The sequence below is a fragment of the Saccopteryx bilineata genome, chromosome 4 (assembly GCF_036850765.1).
Source record: "Saccopteryx bilineata isolate mSacBil1 chromosome 4, mSacBil1_pri_phased_curated, whole genome shotgun sequence".
In the NCBI taxonomy this organism is placed as follows: domain Eukaryota; kingdom Metazoa; phylum Chordata; class Mammalia; order Chiroptera; family Emballonuridae; genus Saccopteryx; species Saccopteryx bilineata.
In genome coordinates this window covers 156,946,024-156,955,515 of record NC_089493.1, presented here as the reverse complement: position 1 = coordinate 156,955,515, position 9,492 = coordinate 156,946,024, and positions in this window count along the sequence as shown.

The following is a 9,492-nucleotide window of genomic DNA, read 5'->3' as shown; positions in this document are numbered from 1 at the left end:
TCACATCCAATATCTTACCTAACCCCTGATTTATAGTACTGAGCCCAACAAGGAGCCATCAATAAGAGGCAGTAGAAAGCGGATCTCAGGGGAAGCAGAACATTTAAATGAACATCCTCTAGGCCAAAAGTAGATAAAAGCCACCCTAAGTTGATATTAACAACAACACCTGGGCTCAGCAGAGGCACCCCCAGGATCTAGATCGCCTGTTGTTCCAAAAAGGTAGATAAGGGCCAGTCATAGGCAGCGATCTCCACTGGTTGGCTCCAGGCTCCGGACAAGAAGATCCAGGAAAGGCATATCCAGAGGCCAGATACAGAGAGCATCAGCATCTAACAACCCTTGTTAGAGTGACATATTAAGGAAGGGCTCTTCACACCTCACCCAGTTAAGATATAGAAGACACTGATACAAATAGCAAAAAGAATGGTGACCAGACAAATAGCCCATAGCAGTTTACAAACAGCAGCTGATACCAACCCAAGAAGTTCTAAAACAACACAACTGGAAACTGGAGGCAGAAAATACCAACCCTAGACTCAGCAAGCTATACAAACAACTCATCCAAAGGAGGAGTCTATACACAGACAAAATGGGAAGGCAGAGAAATGCAATCCAAATGAATCAACAAGAGTAATCCCTAGAAAAAGATCAGAATGAGATGATAAAAACCAAATTGCAGGGTGCAGAGTTTAAAATAATGATTGTAAAGATCTTCAAAGATCTTAGAACAACAATGAATAGACACAATGAGCACCTAAATAAAGAGATAGCAAGCATCGAAAAGGACATTGAAATAATAAAAAAGAACCAGTTAGAAATGACAAATACAATATCATAAATGAAGACCACACTAGAAAGAATTAAAAGTATGCTGGATGAAGCATAGGATCAAATCAGTAATTTAGAGGACAAGATAAACAAAAGTAAAGAAGCAGAGCAGCAAAAAGAAAAGAGGCTCAAAAAGTCTGAGGAAATTCTAAGAGAGTTCTGTGACAACATGAAGAGAAACAACATCCGCATCATAGGGGTTCCTGAAGAAGAAGAGAAAAGACAAGGGAAAGAGAACCTGATTGAAGAAATCATAGCTGAAAACTTCCCTAAATTGATGAAAACAAATGTCACACAAGTTCAAGAAGCACAGAGAGTTCCATTAAGGATGAACCAGAAAAGCCTACACCAGACACATCATAATTAAAATACAAAAATTAAGAGATAAAGAAAAAGTACTAAAAGCTGTAAGAGAAAAGCAGTCAATTACATAGAGAGGAATCCCCATAAGAATGACATCTGACTTCTCAACAAAAACATTAAAAGCCAGAAATGGAATGTAAGAAATATTCAAAGTAATGTAAAACAAGAGCCTACAACCAAGACTTCTCTATCCAGCCAGGCTATCATTTAAAATTAAAGGAGAGAGGAAAAAAGAGTAGGCGGATGCACAGACGCCCAGCTCTCACCACCAAACTGGAATACACATCAATTTAGGAAAAATCAGCATGAAAAACCAACTCTGAACTGCAAGAACAGCTCTCAAAAACCAAGGAGCAAAGAAGAAACCACAACAATCCTGGTAGGGAGTGCCTGAACCTCCTCTGCTTACTGGAACGGAGTGGGGGGGGTGAGGCTGAGAGCCCAGAGAGGATCTCAGAAGAAAAAGAGCAGAAACTACTGCTCACAGCCACTTGCCTGGTGACCAGGGAGCGAGGTGCATTGAAAAGACCAGCTTATCTCCCAAGTGGAAAGGACAGGGAGAGGGACAGACTGAGAGGGGCTAAGGAATGCAGGAAACGAACTAAAAAAGCTGATTCATCCATTCTGGAGGCAGCCATAGCTGGGGGAGGGACTGAGCCTTCCACAAAACAGAGCTGAAGTGCTTCCGGATCAGAGATCTCTAGACATCTCTCCAGCTCCAATCCGTGCAACAAGACACAGCTGAAAACAAGAACTGGGGAGGAGAGGCAGTAACTTAGGTCTCCATGGAGATCTGAGATACACCTCCCCCTACTGAAGCTGAGAAAACACCTTGCCCCCAGTGACATTAGCTGGCTAAAGAGGCCTTCAGAGTCTCAGGTTACACCCATCGCATTCCTGGATACAGTTTCAAGGAAGCCCCCTGCTGAGATCAGTAAACAAGACTATCACCTGTTAAGAAAACAAACAAATCAAGACTTCAAAGCTGCCCAAATCCGAAAGTGGATTACAGATAACAGCTGATACCAACCCAAGAAGACCTAGAAATAACACAACTGAAAACTGGAGACAGACAACACCAAGCCTAGACTCAACCAACTCTACAAATAAAACACCATGATGAGAAGACAAAGGAGTGCAATCCAAATGAAACCACAAGAGACACCTTTGAGAGATGAACTGAGTGATATGGAAATAATCAAACTTCCAGATGCAGAGTTCAAAATAATGATTGTAAGGATGCTTAGGGATCTTAGAACAACAATGGATGGTCATTATGAAAACCTAAATAAAGAAATAGCAAGTATAAAAAGAATCAGTCGGAGATGACAAATACAATATCAGAAATAAAGACCACAATGGAAGGAATTAAAAACAGGATAGATAGAGCAGAGGATCGAATCAGCGAGTTAGAGGACAACTGGAATGAAGGCATGAAAGCAGAGAAGAAAAAAGAAAAGAGACTCAAAAAGTCTGAGGAAACTCTTAGAGAGCTCTGTGACAACATGAAGAGAAATAACATCCGTATCATAGGGGTTCCTGAAGAAGAAGAAAAAGAACAAGGGATAGAGACTTTGTTCAATCATATCATAGCTGAACACTTCCCTAAATTAATGCAAGAGAAACTCTCACAAATTCAAGAAACACAGAGGACTCTAAGGATGACATCTGACTTCTCAACAGAAACACTGGAGGCCAGAAGGGAATGGCAAGAAATATTCAAAGTAATGCAGAACAAGAACCTACAACCAAGACTACTTTATCCAGCAAGGCTATCGTTTAAAATCGAAGGAGAAATAAAAAGCTTCCCAGACAAAAAACAACTCAAGGAATTCATTACAACCAAACCAATGCTGCAGGAAATGTTAAGGGGCCTGTTGTAAACAGATCAAAGTGGGAAAAGAATATAGCAAAAAAGGAATACACCTTTAAAGAAGAAAATGGCAATAAACAACTACATATCAATAATAACCTTAAATGTAAATGGATTAAATGATCCAATCAAAAGACATAGGGTAGCTGCGTGGATAAGAAAACAGGACCCATACATATGTTGTCTACAAGAGACACACCTTAGAACAAAAGACACACACAGATTGAAGGTAAAAGGATGGAAAAAAACGTTTCATGCAAATGAAAATGAAAAAAAGCTGGGGTGGCAATACTTATATCAGACAAATTGGACTTTAAAACAAAGGATATAGTAAGAGATAAAGAAGGCCACTACATAATGATAAAGGGAGTAATCCAATAGGAAGATATAACTATTATAAATATCTATGCACCTAATATAGGAGCACCCAAATATATAAAGCAGACTTTGATGGATTTAAAGGGCAAGATCAACAGCAATACTATAATAGTAGGGGATTTCAATACCCCACTAACATCACCAGATAGATTCTCAAGAAAGAAAATTAACAAAGAAACAGCAGACTTATTGGAAACACTAGATCAACTCGATTTAATAGATATCTTCAGAACCTTTCACCCCAAAGCAGCAGAATATACATTCTTTTCAAGTGCTCATGGTACATTCTCTAGGATAAATCACATGTTAGGGCACAAAAGTGCTCTCAACAAATTTAAGAAGACTGAAATCATATCAAGCACTTTCTCCAATCACAACGGCATGAAACTAGAAATGAATCACAACAGAAAAGCTCAAAAATTCTCAAACACATGGAAACTAAATAGCAGGTTGTTAAATAATGAATGGATTAAGAATGAGATCAAAGAAGAAATAAAAAAATTCCTAGAAACGAATGACAATGAGCATACAACAACTCAAAATTTATGGGACACAGTGAAAGCAGTGCTGAGAGGGAAATTCATAGCACTACAGGCACACTTTAAGAAGCTAGAAAAAGCTCAAATAAACAACCCTGCATCTAAAAGAATTAGAAAAAGAACAGCAAGTAAAGCCCAAATGTAGTAGAAAGAAGGAAATAATAAAGATCAGAGATCTGAAATAATGACAGATCTCTGGCAGAAATAAATGACATAGAGGCTAAAGAAACAATACAGAAGATCAATGAAACTAGGAGCTGGTTCTTTGAAAAGGTAAACAAGATTGATGAACCTTTAACTAGACTCACCAAGAAAAAGAGAGAGAGGACTCAAATAAATAAAATTAGAAATGAGAGAGGAGAAATAACAACTGACACAACAGAAATACAAAATATTGTAAGAAAATACTATGAAGAACTGTATGCCAAAAAACTAGACAACCTAGATGAAATGGACAAATTCCTTGAAACATATAATCTTCCAAAAATCAATCTGAAAGAATCAGAAAACCTAAACAGACCGATTACACCAAATGAGATAGAAACAGTTATCAAAAAACTCCCAACAAAAAAAAGTCCAGGGCCCGATGGCTTCACAACAGAATTCTACCAAATATTCAAAGAAGAACTAACTCCTATCCTTCTCAAACTATTTCAAAAAAATTCAAGAGGAAGGAAGACTTCCAAGCTCCTTTTATGAGGTGAGCATAATTCTGATTCCAAAACCAGGCAAAGACAACACAAAGAAAAAAAATTATAGGCCAATATCTCTGATGAATATAGATGCTAAAATCCTCAACAAAATATTAGCAAACCGGATCCAACAATATATGGAAAAAATCATACACCATGATCAAGTGGGATTTATTCTGGGGAGGCAAGGATAGTACAATATTTGTAAATCAATCAATGTGATTCATCACATAAACAAAAAGAAGGAGAAAAACCATATGATAATTTCAATAGATGCAGAAAAAGCATTTGATAAAATCCAGCACCCATTCATGATCAAAACTCTCAGCAAAGTGGGAATACAGGGAACATACCTCAACATGATAAAAGCCATCTATGAGAAATCCACAGCCAACATCATACTCAATGGCCAAAAATTAAAAGCAATCCCTTTAAGATCAGGAACAAGGCAGGGGTGCCCCCTTTCAGCACTCTTATTTAACATAGTCCTGAAAGTCCTAGCCACAGCAATCAGACAAGAAGAAGAAATAAAAGGCATTCAAGTTGGAAAAGCAGAAGTAAAACTATCATTATTTGCAGATGATATGATATTGTATATAGAAAACCCTAAAGTCTCAGTCAAAAAACTACTGGACCTGATAAATGAATTCAGCAAAGTGGCAGGATATAAAATCAATACTCAGAAATTAGAGGCATTTTTATACACCAACAATGAATAGTCAGAAAGAGAAATTAAGGAAACAATCCCCTTCACAATTACAACCAAAAAAGTAAAGTACCTAGGAATAAACTTAACCAAGGATACTAAAGACTTGTACTCAGAAAATTACAAAGCATTGATAAAAGAAATCAAGGAAGGTACAAACAAGTGGAAGCATATACCGTGCTCATGGTTAGGAAGAATAAAAATCATTAAAATGTCTATATTACCCAAAGCAATCTATAAATTCAATGCAATACCAATTAAAATACCAATGACATACTTCAAAGATATAGAACACATATTCCAAAAATTTATATGGAACCAAAAGAGGACACGAATAGCCTCAGCAATCTTAAAAAAGAAGAATAAAGTGGGAGGTATCACACTTCCTGATATCAAGTTATACTACAAGGCCATTGTACTCAAAACAGCCTGGTACTGGCATAAGAACAGGCATATAGATCAATGGAACAGAACAGAGAACCCAGAAATAAACCCACAGTTCTATGGACAACTGATATTTGACAAAGGAGGCAAGGAAATACAAAGGAGTAAAGACAGCCTCTTTAACAAATGCTGTTGGGAAAATTGGACAGCTACCTGCAAAAAAATGAAACTATATCACCAGCTTACACCACTCACAAAAATAAACTCAAACTGGATAAAAGACTTAAATGTAGGCCGTGAAACCATAAGCATCTTAGAAGAAAACATAGGCAGTAAGCTCTCGGACATCTCTCGGAGCAATATATTTGCTGATTTATCTCCATGGGGAAGTGAAATAAAAGACAGGATAAACAAATGGGACTATATCAAACTAAAAAGCTTTTGCACAGCTAAAGACAACAAGAACAGAATAAAAAGACAAACTACACAATGGGAGAACATATTTGACAATACGTCGGATAAGGGGTTAATAACCAAAATTTATAAAGAACTTGTAAATCTCAACACCAGGAAGACAAATAATCCAATCCAAAAATGGGCAAAAGAGATGAATAGACACTTCTCCAAAGAGGACATACAGATGGCCAACAGACATATGAAAAAATGCTCAACATCACTAATCATTAGAGAAATGCAAATTAAAACCACAATGAGATATCACCTCACACCAGTCAGAATGGCGCTCATCAACAAGACAACACAGAATAAGTGCTGGCGAGGATGTGGAGAAAAGGGAACCCTCCGGCACTGCTGGTGGGAATGCAGACTGGTGCAGTCTCTGTGGAAGACAGTATGGAGATTCCTCAAAAAACTGAAAATCGAACTGCCTTTTGACCCAGCTATCCCACTTTTAGGAATATACCCCAAGGACACCATAGAACAGCTCGAAAAGGAGAAATGCACCCCCATGTTTGTGGCAGCATTGTTCACAATAGCGAAGATCTGGAAACAGCCCAAGTGTCCATCAGAGGACGAGTGGATTAAAAAGCTTTGGTACATATATACTATGGAATACTACTCAGACATAAGATATGATGACATCAGATCATTTATAATAACATGGATGGACCTTGATAATATTATACAGAGTGAAATAAGTAAATCAGAAAAAAAAACTAAGAACTATATGAATCCATACATAGAAGGGACATAAATATGAGACTCAGAGACATGAACAAGATTGTGATGGCAACAGAGGTGGGGGTGGGGGGAGGGGGGATGGGGTGAAGAAGGAGAGAGGGGTTGGGGGAGGGGAGGGGCACAAAGCAAACCAGATAGAAGGTGACAGAAGACAATTTAACTTTGGGGGAGGGGTATACAGCACAATCAAATGTCAAAATAATCTAGAGATGTTTTCTCTCAAGATATGTACCCTGATTTATCAATGTCACTGCATTAAATTTAATTTAAAAAAATGAGAACCAGGTTAAAAAAAATTAATGGAGAAACAAAAAGCTTCCCAGACAAAAACAAAACAAAACAAAAAAAATAAAAAAACTCAAGAAATTTATTACAACCAAAACAATGTTACAAGAAATGTTAAAAGGCTTGCTGTAAATAAAACAAAGGGGGGAAATTTTAGTAAAAAATGGAATGTAGAATTAAAGAATAAAATTACAATAAACAACAGCATATCAATAATAACCTTAAATGTAAATGGATTAAATGCTCCAATCAAAAGACATAAGGTAGCTGCATGGATAAGAAAACAGGACCCGTACATATGCTGTCTACAAGAGACCCACCTCATAACAAAAGATACACATAGACTAAAAGTAAAGGTATGAAAAAAAATAATTCATGCAAATGGAAATGAAAAAAATCTGGGGTAGCAATACTTATTTCTGACAAAACAGACTTTAAAACAAAGGCTATAGTAAGAGATAAAGAAGGTCAATACATAATAAAAAAGGAGCAATCCAACAAGAAGATATAACCATTATAAATATCTATGCATGTAATAGAGTACCTAAATATATAAAGCAGACTTTGATGGATATAAAGGGTGAAATCAACAGCAATACTATAATAGTTGGGAAGTTCAATACCCCACTAACATCACTGGATCAATCCTCAAAAAAGAAAATTAACAGAGAAACAGCAGACTTAAAGGACACATTAGATCAACTGGATTTAATAGATATCTTCAGAACCTTTCACCCTAAAGCAGCAGAATATACATTATTTTCAAGTGCTCATGGTACATTCTCTAGGATAGACCACATGTTAGGACACAAAGCAAGTCTCAACAAATTTAAAAATATTGAAATCATATCAAGCATCTTCTCCTATCACAATGGCAGGAAACTAGAAATCAACTACAACAGAAAAACTAAAAAACACTCAAGCACTTGGAAACTAAATAACATGTTATTAAATAATGAAAGGGTTAACAATGAGATTAAGGAAGAAATCAAACATTTCTTTAAAACAAATGAAAACAAACATACAACTACTCAAATTTTATGGGACACAGAAAAAGTAGTCCTGAGGGGGATGTTCATAGCATTAAAGGCATACTTTAGGAAGCTAGAAAAAGTTTAAATAAAAAATTTAACCCTGCATCTAAAAGAATTAGAGAAAAAAAGCGAGAAAAGCCCAGAGGAAGTAGAAAGAAGGAAATAATAAAGACCAAAGAGGAAATAAATGACATAGAGGCTAAAAAACAATACAGAGGATCGATGAAACCAAGAGCTGGTTCTTTGAAAAGGTAAACAAGATTGATGAATCTTTAACCAGACCCACCAAGAAAAAATAAAGAGAGGTCTCAAATAAATAAAATTAGGAATGAGAGAAAAGAAATAACAGCTGACACAGCCGAAATAAAAAGAATTGTAAGAAAATACTAAGAAGAGCTGTATGCCATAAAATTAGACAACCTAGGTGAAATATACAAGTTCCTCGAAACACATATTATTTGAAAAATCAATATAAAAATCAGAAAACCTAAACAGATTAATTTCATCAAATGAGATTTAAAGAGTTATCAAAAAACTCCCAACAAACAAAAACTCCTGGGCCAGATGGCTTCACAGGCGAATTTAACCAAATATTCAAAGAAGAACTAATTCCTATTCTTCTCAGGCTATTTCAGAAATTCGAGAGGAGGGAAAACTCCCAAACTCCTTTTATGAGGCAAGCATAATTCTGATTCAAAAACCAGGCAAAGACACTACAAAGAAACTATAGACCTATATCCCTGATCAATTTACATGCTAAAATTCTCAACAAAATATTAGCAAACCATATCCAGCAGTACATAAAAAAAATCATACAATATGATCAGGTGAGATTTATTTTGGGGAGACAAGGCTGATACAATGTTCACAAATCAGTCAATGTGATTTAACACATAAACAAAGGAAAGGATAAAATCACATGATAATATCAATAAATGCAGAAAAAGCATTTGATAAAATTCAGCACCCATTTATGATAAAAATCTCTCAGCAAAGTGGCAATACAGGGATCATACCTCAACATGATAAAGGCCATCTATGACAAACTCACAGCCAACATCATACTCAATGGGCAAAAATTAAAAGCAATCTTCTTAAGATTAGGAACAAGGCAGGGGCGCCCCCTTTCCCCACTCTTATTCAACATAGTTCTGGAAATCCTAGCCACAGCGATCAGACAAGAAGAAGAAATAAAAGGCATCCAAAT